At 41.7% G+C, this 16,914-nt stretch overlaps 1 protein-coding gene across 12 annotated transcripts in view; it reads left to right on the top strand.

Annotated features, from left to right (window-relative positions):
* The window catches only part of LOC116038465 (serine/threonine-protein kinase BRSK2), a 176,252-nt gene that overhangs the window by 55,763 nt on the left and 103,575 nt on the right, over positions 1–16,914 (top strand). The window lies entirely within an intron of this gene.

Raw genomic sequence — 16,914 nt, 5'->3', positions numbered from 1 at the left:
CTCTACTTTGTTCTGCCTCGCTTTCTTGTCTTTTTTTTTTTGTGTGTATGTGGTTTCTTTCTCAATTCATCGCTCCCATATGCTGTATATTTCTGACCAGTTCTTTTTCTGTTCATGCCTCTCTCTCCGAGCCGCAGCTGTCGTTTCTAGTGTCTGTTTTATGTCAGGCGCCGAGTAAAGCCCGACACTGGCCACACATGTACGCAACTCCTGTATCTCCAGGTGGTGCCTTTGTGACCGAAACCTACGTGTCCATACTGATTCTCCTTCCGGGTGTTTGTAAATCTTCTTGCTTCACATCGTGCTCTAAACAGTATATCACAACCTTGTGACACACACACACACACACACACACACACACACACACACACACACACACACACACACACACACACACACACACACACACCTTTATGTCTGCATTTGTATGTACAGAAAGACAAGCACAGACATGCACAATTGCACAGAAACACTTACACACAAACAGGAACATACACATACACATAGCTGTGTTGCTCAATAAGAAGTAGCTGTGTTTGCGCCTGAGGCACTCCTTCTAGCTACTGATGTAAGTTTGAGCCAAGTGGCTGCTCTTTCATTTTGCTGAGACAGTATGTGATCACCCATGAATGTTTGCAGACATAAGGGATGAATGCATGGTCAGGTGAAGTTGAATGGATAGATTGATCAATAGATTGATCTGTAAGTATGTAGGAGGTTGAATAGGAATGGATAGTTTTAAACACTTGATTAAATTAATAAGATGTAACACCCGTACATGGAGTACTGCAATGAAACTAAACCGAATGTCGCAGTGTTCAGTCTAACAGTATTTAGTTAAACAGAATGAATCTGAATTTAGGAGATACTGAGGCAGATGTCAGATCACTTTGAGTTTTGTTTCCGGTTCCACTATTCTGGTCACAAGACAGTAAGGGTCACCACAAAACTGTCTTTCATCCTTGAATATTAATAAAACAATAGCTTTGTCCTCTCCGCACAGTGGTGGATCAATGCTATATTATACCAGGGATTTGATGCATATTACACAGTTGTGGCATTGGTATCGTGACAACCTACACACAGAAGCTGTTGGGAAACGGCAGATGCGCAAGTGTGAGATTTGTTGTGATCTATAATGTGAGGCTACAATAAGTTGCCATTATGCCAGACAGTCGATAATGTGTAGATGTGTGCCGCTTGTAGATTTGAACTCATTCTTATTCACATTTGCATGCACATTCTCTGGCTCGCTGCGACATGACAGCACCAAACAGAATGGTAGGCAGAATGAATGGGAATATAAAGAAGGACGCGTTGTGCAAGAGGGTGCTCTTTGCGAAGAATTTCCTCCTGCTCTATAAGCAGCTACCAGCGTCATCGCTCTGATTAAGTCGCATAAGAGAAAAGAGAAAGTGTGGCCTCATTTACTTCCCCTGGGAAAGAGAAAAGTGCGGAGAGAGAGCTGGGGAGAGAGAAACAGAAAAAAGGTGTCCTTGTGATCACATTGCAGTACTTTGAATGTGTTTGTCATTTGATTGCTCAGAGGTATAAATGCTTTTAGAGCACTTGGGAAGAAATGGTAGGGAGGTGGGAAGAAAATCAAGAATGGAGAGAGGGAAGGATCCAAAGAAACAGAGCTTGTGTGTGTGTGTGTGTGTGTGTGTGTGTGTGTGTGTGTGTGTGTGTGTGTGTGTGTGTGTGTGTGTGTGTGGTCCCTTCAGCCTCATTGTGGCAACTTTGTGGACCACCTTACGCTGAAGGAATTTAACCTGTGGGCTGCAGCTTACACCAATGTTGATTTTCTGTGTGTGCGTGCATTTTTTTTACCTGTATAAATGTGTTTCTGTGGCTCTGCACATGCAATCCCTTTATTCTGTGAACAAAATCAAGAAAATTTCTCGTAGTTTTCTAAGTACGTGCTAAGAGCTCAGTCATACACCACTGAAAACAATACAGTATTTTTAAAAATTGGGTTCTGCTTGAAATGTACAGTATTCTTGTCCCATGTGGAGATGCACACATTGCTACTTGTCTGCCTCTCCACTGGTGTTGTTTTCTCTCCCTCCCCCCTGTGCAGCAACATGGGGGAGAAGCTTGGGCCTGTCACCGTATCCCAGAAGACACCAGCAGGTTGGCTGTCATGGGGGCTGCTTACATCTACATGATGATATGCGTTCAGCAGAGATTTGACAGACAAAGGGGGTTGACCTGGTAGGCAATCTAAGGAAAGGGATTCCTGAGCAACACAAAAGGATAGACTTGAATGAGCAGAAAGGAATGATATGATATGAATGTATTGTCTAACTGCACTTTTAAATCATACAATTCCTTTAGGTTGCATTGGTTTAATGTGCACTAGGAACACAAAAGGTGGTGAATGATTAATAGAGCTTTGTAAACCTTCATTTTATGTATCATCTGTTTTTGTTTTTCCCCTTTTTTTTGCACCTCCTTGCACCATATTGCTTGGGTATTATTTAGCTCTTTTGACGTTAGGCTTTCTTTTTGGCCCCGACTTTTGTAGATATCACTGCTCATTCTAACTCTTCTTCAATTTATTCCAAACAAAACCCTGTTATTGCTGCAAGAAATATAAAATGCATGACTCCCTTTATATCAATGGACTTTTAATGGTCTATACCAATTTTACACACAAAGTTCAATTTATTCATCATGCGTAGTTTCAGAGACCTTGGCTTTTAACAGTCTGGGGATGTCTCATGAAAAATGAGTTGCATTACTGGAAATGTAGGATCCAGTGGTTTTGGAGCTTGACCCATACTAGGGACTTCAAGTCAAAATATCTCAACCTCTGCTGCACCGATTTCAACCGTTATTTATTTATGTGTTTCTTGCAAGCAGCCCAACATTGCGGAGGTGCTGTACTAAATTGCTGGAGTACCTCTTTAAGCTGAACCAGTATTATGCTAATCACATTGCTGTACTAGTATTTAGCAGAAAATGAGATGGATTTGTTTTATAAACAAGGTTAGGAGGCTGTGAAATAGTATGTTAGTGTAAAATGACGTACCTGTGACCAAACCCATAACCATAGAAATCAACAAAAAAACAATAGAAGAATCCATAAAATCTGGGATCACACAGTCATAGAGAACTATTGACACCGGTGAAGCAGAACAACCCTGCTGCCTTTAGCTGCATTCAGTATGTATTGCATCTATGAGATTTCAGTTCATTTATACATCAATATTTTGTCCAACATGGATTGATATGTTGCATTTATTGGTGATATGTGTTCATTATCCAAGTGCCCCTGCTGTGTGGCTCCAACATCCACAGACAACAAGCCCAAAACACTTTTCTCCAAATAAAAAGTTATAATGGAATTCGTCTAACTACAATCCACCTCCTGTATTGATTTAAGAACCCTGGTGGTTTCTCACTTTCTAACTTTTGCTTGCTCACTAGCCATGAGCAAGACATTCAAAAGAATGAAATATATCATACACAGACAAATGTCATGGGAATACATGCTAAAAAACACATGTATAGACAATCCATACCCATAGAGAGATACAGTGGATTTGGAGGCAGTTTCTTCTTTGAAAAGTTTGACATTTATGGACATCAATCCCCCAGAGGAGTCAGCTCATCTTCAGCTTAAATACCACTACAGCAAAGTGGAGATGGAGAGTCAGCTCTCTGTCTAATGAGGTGATGATGGAAGTGGCATACTGTGTATGATGAGAGACAGCAAGAATTCGAAGTTGCGGATGAATTTGGAGTGGCAAATGAGGGCGCAAGTGTGTTGCCTTTTACTGAATTGTCATGCAGTACCACAGAATGTTTACGCCACCGCTTTGATTAAGAATGGATGACTACGCTTTGCTCTCCTCTCCTTTTGTCCTTCTTTCATATTTTTATTTCTCAATCTCTTTCCATCGCTCTCCCTCTCTTTTTTTTGAGGGAACACCAACGCAGAGACGTAGGAGGAGGAACGATAGAAGAAGAGGGAGAGATAGGAAGAAGGACAACGTGGAATCATGGAGTAACAGATGAGTGTCAGGAGAGATATGGGGAGGGAGAAACAATTGGATGAGAGCAGACACGGCCCATTTCTAGCTTACATAAATGTTTGAATTTTAAAGGTGCTTCTGCTGATGTGCGGCTGCCGATGCTCTGCACTACACCCCCCACCCCTGCTCCTTCTCTGAGCCAATCATCACACCGCACTGCTGTATTTGGGTCATTGCAATGTGTTGCTGCTGTCTCTACTGGCAGATGCATTGTGCTGTAATCTCCGAAAAATAGGCTGGGAGGAAGAGAAGAGCGAGGAAAGTGGGAGAAGAGAAGGGGTAGTGACGAAAGCGAGAAGCTTTCTCCCTTCCAAACATTCAACCTCCTCTTTTGTGATTTTCTTTCAATACAGTATCTGTCTTTGCCTCCCTCCCTCTCTTCTTCTTACCTCTCCCTCCATCTTTATTTTCTTTATTTTGAGCTGTAAAGGGTTTGCACGTCCTGCAGCAGCCTCATTCCCCTATCAGACTCTGTGTCTCCCATGCTGTTATTCATGAGTGGATTCACACTGTGTCCAAATCATCAATAAAATCTTGTCAAAACTCTTGCACTTGAAGTGGATCTGAAAATCACTGGTGTTTAAGTGGAACGTTTGAGCCATTGATTTTCCTACCGCCCAAAACCCCATGCTGATATTTAATGGATGGTCCATGGGGAGGGAGAATGAGGGAGAGAGAGACTGAGAGAAAGAACAAGTAGCGGGTGGAGGCAGATGCATGGCAGATGGCATGAGAAGACATTTGGATTGAGACAAACGGAGAGATAATGTGACAAAAACAAACAACTAGTTCACCTCTAAAATCTGGCAAACACCTGAGGCACAAAGATGGAATCACGCAAGTTGAGAGTGAGGGCTGTCGCTCATTCACCTTTTTAATTCATTCATATTCTGGGGTACTCTGACCCATGGTGGAGTGTGTTGGAGTGACCTGTCAGCCCAGTGTTACGCTGCTTTCCCACAGAGCTGTTATGGACATGCTCTTTTCACCTCTCCACTTGCATTTTTTTGGAGGGAAGACTAATGGATTTCAATCTGATCCTTGACCAACTGACCATCAAGTTTTTTGACATTTGAACACAGACATTTCAAAATAAAAGTACATAACAAAATGTAGCATTGCCTAGCACAAACAATAAAAAGTACCACACAAACTGTCCCAAAATACAGCCACAGAAATAGGAATATATACATACATATATATTAAAGGAGTAGTTCAACATTTCTGGAAGTATGATTATGTCCTCGAGGTTTTTCCACTTCTGCTTTTGTACGGATTAAACAAAGGGGTGTGTATGAGTGTGTACAGATTTAACAAACGGGGTAAAACATGTTAATAAGCTTCATATTTTCCATAAAGGCATGAGAGAGGTCTCAATTTCCTCATCTATATCTCGGCAAGAAAGTGAATAAGCATGTTTCCCAATATTTTGAACTGTTGCTTTAAAAGTGGTTAATAAAGTGCAAAAATGGTATACACTATACAAGTCCTTATTCAGTCCTCTCTTATACAAGTTTCTGAGATTTTTAATACAGAAAACTTCTTTCCATTTCCCAAGAAGGTTAGTATCTCTCCCCCTTAGTCCCAGATTGACTTTATCAGTACCAAAAAAAGAAGTAATTGAATCCTGGAATATTTGGCCTCCAAAAATGTCTGGCCACTCAATATTTTATATCTAATGGTCCTATGATGAAGGCAAAACTGCTGGAGTAGCCTTTAAATGATGATGGTAGATTATTGAATGCTAACTGCTAAATACAGTATTTCAAACTAGAAAAAGAGAAGTTAGATGGCAAAGATTTGAGGTTTCACATCAGCTCACTGCATAACCTTAGTGACTAACATTACTATATACTGTATATATGCCACAGAAGACCCAGAATGCATTGCTGTATACCACAGGCAGGTGCCCCCTAACTGTCTGCAACACAAGCATCTTTAATGAACCACACTGACATGAAAAAACTAATATGAATAGGGTTATGAGTCACACAGAGTTCAGAGGTGTTCGTGTGTGTGTCTCGTGTCTAAAGTGTGTGTCTGTTTCTCTTGGAGATGGTGTGTGTTGAGCTAGAAAATAATGCTTCCCTGAAGGCTCCTTCATGCAGTTTATTACACATCAGTCCCATACAGATTACCATCTCTCTCCTTTCCATTTATTTCTCTCCCCTCCATCTACGTCTCTTCACCCGTCCGTACTGCTCCCTCACTCCCAGCACTCAGCGCTAACAGCCGGTCCCTCTCCTCTCTGTATGGTGATTTTCTCTCCTCAACACCCTCCCTGACTGTCTGTCTTGCTCTCTCTCTGGTAGTGAGTGTGGGACGCAGGGACCACTCTGCGGCTTTCCCTGCATCATTGCTATCTGGTGGCAACGATAATAATGGCGGGGACAAGGGATGGAGGAACGGAGGGGTGGAGAGAGGAAAGCGGCCGCCAGTGACTGCATTAAGCAGCTCTCGCACACTGCAAAGGGTCTGACGAGGGATGTTGTCATCTACCCTCTGTTGCTTTGTGCCTTCTCCACCAATGCAAGAGAGCCCATGGGTTGATGATTGGGTGTTGAAATAGATGCCAATTAGAAATCGTTAGTATTATTTTCATGTCCTCTTAGTCTTGTGATTGTTGTTATTCTTGTATTGTTGTATGTTAATCCTGTTTCTATTCTAGCTCTCCTAAAATGTTACAGGGGTATTGTTAAAGGAGAAGCTTGACCCCATTTCCCCACTTGACTGGCACGTGTTGCACCCCATGGGGTGAAGTAGGAGTTAGATGGGTTAGTTATTTATCTCCCTGTGCAGAAATAGGTGTTATATTTTAGCAGGTGGTTCAGGCTTTAAAGGTTGTTGAAAAGCTTCTTCTCTTGTGGAGATCTCATTTGTAGGTGTGATTTTATTACAAGCTCTACAGCTCGCTCCCAATCCTGCTTCCACCCCCCTCTCTCCTTTTTCGTCTCTGCAGTCAAGTGTGAGGTGCTGCAGCAGTTTGGGAATGTTAAGAGAGGAGTGCAGGATCAAATTAAATATCTCAGTGGTTTATTTGTATGCTACTGTGTGTTCTTTTCATTTTGTGTTGCTTTGGTGACAAGGGAAAGCACGAAAAGCAACAGAAGAAAACATGTTTTGACCTAAAATTGGGCAATGGTGTCCTGGTTGTTGTGTTTGTTGTCACAGCAGCGCCGGAGGTACTTTGAATTAGTGTGCTTTATTTTGTCACATCTGTCTGTGCTTCTCTGCTGCTGTTTTTTTTTTTCTTCAGGCCACGAAGACAATTTTATTTGGATGATATTAGCAGCAACATTACGCAAGTTAAGAACAGAAAAACAAGATCAGAGTAATTAATTAAGTCCACTGTGGTCTAGAATGAACAGATCTTATTTGCAATCCTTATTGTGTGAGATTTCCTTCCATCATTTAATAATTAATGGAAAGAAATTCTCTCCCATCCTCTACATGTTCTCTCTTCTTCCTTCTCTCTCTTTTTGAGTCTCTTGGTACCCCATTAGTCAAGCTCTTTGCTTCTTTCTTACACCACTTAAGCCCATAGCATAAGTACATCCACACATACAGAATATGGATATCAAGTTGATTTGGCCTCTAAATATCCTCCTATGTTGTGGATATGTTGTTTTGGATGCTCTGGTGTGCAATGGTAGTCTTTTTTTGGCGTAAATATCTGATAGTTTCACTCTCCTATCTCTTCTTGTCATTTTCAATACTGTGTAGATCCTCCCTTTGCCTCTCTGACCTCCTGCTAGGTAAACTCATTGACCCTAGCTTCCACTGTCTACATCCTCCATAGAGAGCTGGTCCTCTTACTGGCTGACTTGGCTTTTGCTCTGACAGTGTGGATGCATTTGTAGAGCTGAGAGTTTACTGCGGAGCTCTGGACTGTTGCTCTCATTTGTGTGTGCGTGCACATGTAGTCACGCATTTCTTCTTCTGCATTGTGTATTTGTGTCTAAGAGCGTGACAGTTCTGTTTTCCAAAGCATTTTCCCTTCCCTGTTACCTTTCCATTTGACTCAGACTAGTTGAGCCCCAGCCTCCATTGGCTCCCGGTTACGGCTGGCCAGAGTGATGTAAGCCTGGGCAGGAAGACTCAGTGGAGGTCCGGACTGTGGTCAGGAGTGTGTGTTCAACAGCAGGACAGGGAAATGAACTATCATTTTCAAAACTGAATGGGGCTACGAACCCAACAACGCTCTTTCGCGCTCTCTCATTCTCAATATTTCCTCACTCTCTACTTTCTATCTCTCTCCTCCTATAATATTCTGACCCTTCCAGCCTCTCTCCTCACATCCCCTGACTACGGGAGTTGAATGGTGCTCATTATTGAAGCCTTCAGACCAATTTTGTTGGAAATTTGTCTCTCTTCAAGCTGTGAACCAGCTAGCTAGCCTGTTCTGGCTGGCTCTTTGTGTTGATGCCTTGGAAGCAGGGAACCCTCCTCTGCCGTCCTCGGATGGTAAAGCTCAGACACAGCTGCTTTGGAATCAGGCACAATAAGCATGGCTAGCTGAATGATGGTTGTTGAAAAGAGGCAGAGGGAGTGAGAGAAAGATGGGAATGGCAAATAAAGATGATGGTAAAAGTTTTTGAGAGGGATTCAGCAGTACTCAACACTGAAACTGTGTGAAGACTGTGTTGCAGACTGCCACAGTGGCGCGCGCGCACACACACACACACACACACACACACACACACACACACACACACACACACCATAGATCATTAGTGTCACCAGTTGCTGTTTCAGACATTGCTTTAGATGTAACATAAGTGAGCAAGAAAAAATAAGCAAAAACACAAGAAAATAATGAAATCTGTAATTTTTTGCGACGGTGTCAATATTCAACAGGGCCTGTAGGGATCACATCTGCCTGATGGCTCCATGGTGTTTGGGTCTTTGCCATTTGTTTAGACGTACTGTAGGGGCTATGTTTTCTCTGAAGGCATGTCTCGACCTACACATCAGAGCTGTGTAAAAAGGTATTTTACCTCTCTGCTTTCTGCCTCTTGTCATTAACCTTAGTGTTACTATATTATTTGATGGCACAGTGAAGTGAAAAATCAATAACTTTATTTTCTGCCTCTTTGTTGTTGTTGGTGGCAGCAGTGGTGGTGTAGTGGAAGATGCACAACGGGAAACAAAATCGAGACAAAAAAATAGGAAAACGTTTGAATATCTGTCATGGGTGTTTTCATCCTTTTAGTGAATTGAAATGATATCAGCATTTTCCCGTGTCAAAGATGCTGCTGTGAGTATTTTATACCATGTCAACTGATACCTGAGAACAAGGGATAAAAGGAATATTGGAAAATTGTACTTAAGTATTGTTACTCAAGTACTGTTCTTCATTATATTTTGAAGAGATTTTATTCAAGTATGTTCATTTTATGATACGTGATACTTCTACTACATTTCAGAGCGAAATATTGCACGTTTTGACTAGGGCTGCCACCTCTTAGTCAATTAGTCGACTAATCGGTCGTTTTGGTCTTAGTCGACTAAGATTTCTTTAGTTGATGAGTCATTTTTTATGCTTATTCATGCTTAATTACTCATTTCCAAGAAACTTATGAGCACATTTCTGGTAAACACAAGATTTAAAGTGGTGCTTTTGCAGGATTAATTGTGGAGAAAGTCAGTTTTACAGATGGTTAATTAACTACATTTATATTGTGCTTTTCTAGTCTTAATCACCTCTCAAAGAGCACAGCTCTGTCGATTACATCAACTAATCGATTAATCGACAAAATCATAAGTGTTAGTCGACTAAGAATTTCTTTAGTCGAGGACAGCCCTAGTTTTGACACGCTTAATGCTATGTTGCTTGGCAACACAGTGGTTGTTGACGTTCTCCTCTGCAAAGAGAGTTACATCCATCAGTGAGTTTGTTGTCCTCTTCAATCTGCTCTTGGTTAAAAGTCTCTGCTTGTTCATCCTCAGTGCGTGATACTGTATAACCAGTTCACTCAGCCTCTCTTGTCCCGCTGTCCTCCTCAAAGTTTTCAGAAACCTTTGAGCTGAATGGGGCTCTGTAGTCCCAAGGAGAAAGGCCTCACATACACCTCAATGATGGTAAAAGTCACTGCTGCAGGGTTCACCTCCATTATTTTAACCAGACACAAATGAACCTGTTGCAACCATTTTGGCAGTTTAATTTGGGTCATTTAGTGTGCTCGACAGGTGTTGCATTAAGTGATTAATAAAGGTAGCTATGACCTGGCATCTACTCATATCTGGTCTTGGTTAATATCTATCAACACTACAGTAAAAAATAAAGCCACTTTAGAAGTGGAAGCGCAGCCAAACATTCAGCCCTAGAAACTCAAGTGGCCAATTAATTTTTTCGGTACATGCACACAAATATTGATTAAGCAAAAAACAATCTGAGAATTACATAGATTATTGCTATTTCAATGTAAATTTCCCCTTCGCTAAAAAGCAGAGAGAGAACTTTTTCTTAGCTCAGCGACCGCTTCTTCCATCTTCTCCCTCTGCTTCCCTCCTCTAGAGCTCTCCCCCTGGACAACATGAGCTCTGCTCTCTCTTCAAAGAGGTGTGTGTTGGCAATGTGTGTGAGTGTTTACTCTAACAGCAATGCTCCAAGCTGAGGGTTAATGCCAGTAAAGAGAGGTATATATCTCTATTAGTTAGGGGCAGGACTGCCTCTCTGTCTGTCTGTATGTAGGGGTGTTAAGGTTGTTTGTAGCAATTTAAGAATGATGAGTGGATTACTCTCCCCTGTGGAGATCGCACTGGTTTGTAAGGAGTGGAGCACAAAAAAATACTCATTGCAATATCTATCTTGGTCCATTTGTGCACCGGTGTCCATTAATTTTTTTCACCTCTTTGCCAGAAACACCCTATGTTTGTATGCCTTCCTGGGTCTGCGTGGGTTTGTGTGCAATCATTGGGTGTTTGATTATCCCATAAGTAGCCCACTCTAATGAATTCCAGCAGGTTGTCGGTGCTCTGTGTAGAGCGGTGTTGGACTACATCCCCTCTGATTCCTGCTTTACTCTGACCACTTTCTCCTCTGGAAAGCAGCCATAACCTCACCACCAGCCCCTCAGACTGGGAGCTGTCCAGTGCCAAATGGACACCCTGGCTTTCCACATCCTAATAGATATGGAGGGAGTCAATGAGACAGCTCAGTTTTGGTTTAATTTGTGTGGAGTTTGGTGTGTTAAAAAAACATGGGAATAATAATAGTTTTGTGTCTTAAAGGGGTGATTGAGTGATTATATAGGGTATTTTACACTGTTCCTTAAGGTCTCCTAATAGGGTATGTAACATTGGTTGGGCTGAAAATTGCCCGAATGCTATTTTATTAGGCCCTTAACTACCCTGTGAATATGGCTCATGAAAGATGAGCTGCGCGCTGATTGGTTTGAGCGAACCCCATAGAAACACATTGGAGACGAGACAGCAGGTCTCATATTTCAGACACTGCAAAGTTATACATTGTTTGTCGGGCTATTTCGTTATTAAATTCACTTCTGAGACTTTTTTAAGTGAGAAATTAACTATATAAAGCTCAAATATGGGCCGTTTTACGAAAATTGATGGCTAATTGAAAATTTAGTAAGACGTGTCGGACATTAGGAGCTCCACTACACTTTGTACTACACAACATGTACCCCAAGGTCTTATAAAGCTAACTATGGTGTCCGATTTGAATTTAATGCATTTTTGTGAACATTAGGGATTTCGTTAGCTGCTACTGTCCCTCCAATCCTATGTTTACAGATCACGGCTAGTTAGCTTCACTTTCGGCATAACTTTTGTATATTTACAGTTTGAATTTCGTCACGCCACTTACATAACATGTACCCCAAGGTCTTATAAAGCCAACTATGGTGTCCGATTTCAATTGAATGCATTTTAGTGAGCATTAGGGATTTCGTTAGCTGCTACTGTCCCTTCAATCCTATGAATCGCAGCTAGCTGCAGGCCCTGGAGCTCCATCAGGGCCTCAGCCTTTTGTAGTCCAGTAACCCAGAACCGGTGACTTTGCGCGGGTATGGAGTTCCCTTCGTGACGGAGATCCAGCTAGCTCACAGCGAGCCGGGGTCTATGAAGTAGGACACGCCGGGCAGCGAGGCAGCACCAGTCGCTGTCACGTAGCCTGCTGAGCTCCTGCTGAACTGCGACACACAGTCGGACAAAATTTGCAATTAGCCATCAATTTTCGTAAAAAAACAGCCCATATTTGACCTCTACATAGTTGATTTCTCGCATAAAAAAGTCTCAGAAGTGAATTTAGTAATGCAAGAGCAGGCGAGCAATGTAAAAAGTGTCTGAGATTTGCGCGACCTAGATTTAGAAGACTAACTGACCTCAGATCAGTTAGCTAGTGGCCTATTTAAATGTTTGGGTGTGACAAAGGTAGAGACTAGAGCCAAATGAGGAGGAGCTGCCGAGTTGACGTCAACTAGGTGGCTCGTTGAGATTTGCCCGTTTTCAGAGGCAGTTTCAAATTGTGAGATTTGCAGAGGAAAGAGGTGTCAATGGGATTTTGAGGTTCTATATATGTCCTAGTTACCCACCAAACTGTCATTATTCAACTATGACAAGGTAAAATCGGTTTTGCATTCAATCACCCCTTTAATGATTTGCCCTTTTATTTCTGTCATCACCATTGTCACACAGTTTGAATTCTAAGATTTCTCTATATTTTATGTGCTTTAGTTATATTATGTTTACGACTAGTTAGACGAGGGCAGCAGGATTATTAACAATTTGAATCCTTATGTATGCCGCTGGAAAACGTCTTTTGTCCGAATTTTGGTACCAAACCAAACACAATATCTTTGCTTTTTTAAGGGCAGTATTTATCAAATGATCAAAGTAGAAGAAGTGATACTGTATCTTCTTTCTACTGTTATTGTCGCAAAAAGGAACCTAGCAGTACCCTCACTGAAAATGTGATAATCACCTTAATATCGCCAAATTTACATGACTATTAATTCTTGAAATGGTAATATGGAGTTACTGCGACTAATTATGCAGCCCTAATGGCCAAATACATTTGGAGTGTTACTTGAGTGATTGCTAGAATCTGAGAGAGAAATAAATGGGTAGAGATAAATTACACTTATAACAAAAGACTCAACTGAACACACTCACCTTTATCCACAGGCCTTAGAATAACCACTCCTGATATAAAAGTGACAACATATTGCTTGTAGTGATTAAATCAATGACACTAGTAATGTAATTATAGTTTTGTCTATGTTTTACTTTTGTTACAGTTGTACTGCAAGTTGCAAAGCTGGGTGATAGAGTACAAGATTATATATTACATCAATAATGTATATAGGGATATGATTGTATTCTCTGTGTTATTAGATTGTACTCACGCAGAGTATACATGATTAAATAGAGGATTTGTTGAGATACTGATTTGGTTTGCACTGTGTTTGCATGGCTTAGAGTGTGTATGCTTTCGTGCCTTGTCAGTGTATACAGTCATTTGCATTGGACTCTCTTCCCGCCCCTCTACCCCCTCTGTGTATACATAATTCCCCTCATTGATTTCTGGCTGGACTATTTGTCACCCACTTACTCAAGTCAAATTAGAAAGCACTGTTCGTTGTATCCACAATTCAATCGATTAGATGGGGGAAACACTACCAAACTAAATGTAATGAATATAATGCTTACTGGGGGAAAAAAGCCTTCATGGATTGTGCGTGTTTGTGTGGAATTAATGGGACATTTCCAGCTTGACAAAGCATGAGTTATCCAGTATGCGTGTGGATGGAAGGGAGCTGGTAGGTGTAATTTATATTAGTGTGAGTCATTGCTTCTGTGGCCCTTCGCAACGCACACAGGCCCACAACACACTAAGCCCCTAGAGATAGACTACATTAAATATAAACATTCATTTGGAAAGAATGCTTAAATATGCAGTATTCTCACCTCTCTTTCTCTTTCGCCTCAACACATACAAGCTTTTTGTCCTGCAACTGAAAAGATATAATACCCTTCCATTATTCATCGAAAATACTTGAAATTCCATTTCTCACTTACGTGCTCATTTGCCTAAAATTCTGGATACTTCTCCTGAAAAACAAATGAATGCCTTCCTCAATTAGAGAGATTGACAATGGGGTTGGCTCTGTGTGTGTGTGTGTGTGTGTGTGTGTGTGTGTGTGTGTCTCACTCCTCTTCCTCATATGGTTCTCTTCATCACTCGGCTGTCTCTTTCAAGGAGCAGGAAAGTTGACGTGGCAATGGAAATGCCAACAAATCCTTTTTTCATACCCTCATATCCACACACACACACACACACACACACACACACACACACACACACACACACACACACACACACACACTTACTCACACACTCACACACACACACACCCCTCTTTCTATGGAACAGTGAAAAGTAGTGTTAATGAAGCCCTTTAGTGGAGTAGTCTTTGGAGAAGATACCAAACATGAGCCCCATAGCCCCCTTCACCAGCCCCCCCCAGCACTAGAACTCATTACTGCCAATTAGCCCAGCACTTACAGTCCTAATGGACCCCGTCACACACACACACACACACACACACACACACACACACACACTCACACACACACTCCGATTCACACACAACCACTATACGACTGGGGAAATAGCAGCCTAATTTTTGCTTTTGAGCTGGAAGGCTGTGACTCAAGTATAGGCATTGTGCCATTGTGATGTAAATCCAGATTACAGTAAAGAAGTTTGTGGTAGTGGATAAAGTAGCTTGCAAAACTGCTGTTTTTTTTTCTCCAAGTGGCATTTATCAAATCATCTATCTCTAATCTTGTGTGCCATGCATCTCTAGAATAAAATGTACCAGTGTTGTAATCAAAATGTATTGCAAAGAGTCAACATACATTACCTTTTGAAACATTACTTGCACTGAAAACAGAGCAAAATAAGAAAACAGCACTTCTGTATATGCATCGATTTGTTTTATGTTGTGAAAGTACCTCCATTTTCTGCCTCGGTTGAGAGACTTTGTATTGGATAAGTCAAAAAATCTTCACTTGCTGTGTGATGTGAGTATGTCTCATCAAGCCACTTCATACTGAATCACTGAAATGCCTGTTGCATTAGCTATAGTTGAAGTTCAATGGAGGCTGGCATTTTCTGCTTGTCTCAAAAGCAAGATTTATTTCCAAAGATTTGTCTCTGCGAGGTTATCTGGATGTCAGCTCCTCTAATCATGTTTTAAAAAAACTCGTCTCGGCTCACAGAAAACAAGAGAAACTCATCTCGGGGAAGAAAGCGTTGAGCGTGAAGTATACACAGAATAAACAGTGAAGATAATGTTGCCTGTACAAATCAATTCAGCGTTGGGGCCATCAAGCATTAACCCTGAATCTTAGCAGGGAGCATTATACGGTGCCTGAGTTCAGGGAATGTGTTGTTTTTTTTTTTTTTAGAAATTTGGCTATCACAGTATCCTTAAAACATGATCATGCACATATTTTCTATTCTTGAAGGAAAACTTAAATAAGTGATAGACAGAGATAGCAGCAAGAAGGAAGTAGAGGAGAATGTGAGGTAGAGATGAAAGGAGTTAGAGAGAAAAGATAGACAGGGTCAGAAGCTTGAGGAAATGAGCTCAAATCAGAAGAGGAAAGGGTGAACATTGAAAAAGAAAAGAATATTGTCCTAGAGCATGAGCTAATAGAAATATGATTAGCAGGAAGGGATTGTCATGGGTTTTATGGTGTTTGTGTGTGGTCGCAAATACTGTGCATTGTCTCCACATGACCTTCCCCCTTTTGTATGCAAGTAACAGTTGATAATAGCTTATTGAATAAGAGTGAGTTTGAAATAATGAAGTGGATCAGCAGAAAAATGTGTGCGTGAGTGTGCGCCCACGTCGAGGCAGGGAATCCCAAATCCCTGCGGTGTTCTTCGCAGTTCAGTGGGATGCACCTGAGCCCCACTCTCAACCAATAAGATGCTTGTGATTCAGATCAGGTGCCTCATCTCAGGTGGCAGCAGGAGAGCTGGAAACGCTTACATGCAATCACACAAACATACTGCCATTATTAGTCTTCGTCTTAGGAAAAGCAAGTGATCAACAGTATTTAGGATCTAACAAAGAAGCAAAGATGAGTATAATAAAGGGCTGTCACCATGGAAAAATAACATAAGTAACTAGTAAGTAACTACCAGTAACTGGTTACAGTAGTCCTGTGTATTGTGTGCATGTGAGAGGGTCTGGTCTGGTCTGGTCAGGTCAGTGTGAACAGCATGTCTGATTGCATAGACTGGAGAAGTGCCAGCCGCTGACCTCCCTAATGACAAAACACCACAGCACGCAACATGGCTCAGAGGCAGGAGGACGATCAGACGGTCAGAGCAAAGGAGGGGATGAGGTGATTGAAGGGGATTGGAGGAGAGAGGAAGAGAGGACATGAAGAGGAAAAGACAGGGTGAAGAGGAAAACGGACACAGGAAAGTGTAACGGGATAAGAGAGGAAATGAAAGAAAGAGGCAGCAGTGCTCTCAGAATCCAAGCACGCAACAGTTTCAGTTTCTGTGAGTGAAGAAGCTTCGTTGCAGTCTCATGGGCGGCTGGACGGGGTTTCACTGGAGAGAGAGAGAGAGGAGAAGAGAAAGAGAAAGTAGAGGGAGGAAACGGACAATTACAGCTGTTTTCCACTCTTGTGGTTTAATTAATTTCTGTTATAGTGTGTGTGCTGCTGCTGTTGTTGTAATACTAAAGTCTGGTAACCAAAGCTGACAGGAGACTTCACTGTGTGTCTCTCACACACGCTCATGTGCGGACACACACACACACACACACACACACACACACACACACACACACACACACACACACACACACACACACACACACACACA

The sequence above is a fragment of the Sander lucioperca genome, chromosome 7 (genome assembly GCF_008315115.2).
Source record: "Sander lucioperca isolate FBNREF2018 chromosome 7, SLUC_FBN_1.2, whole genome shotgun sequence".
Lineage (NCBI taxonomy): Eukaryota > Metazoa > Chordata > Actinopteri > Perciformes > Percidae > Sander > Sander lucioperca.
The sequence above is the reverse complement of the archived record's forward strand: the minus strand, read 5'-3'. Positions and strand labels throughout refer to the sequence as shown.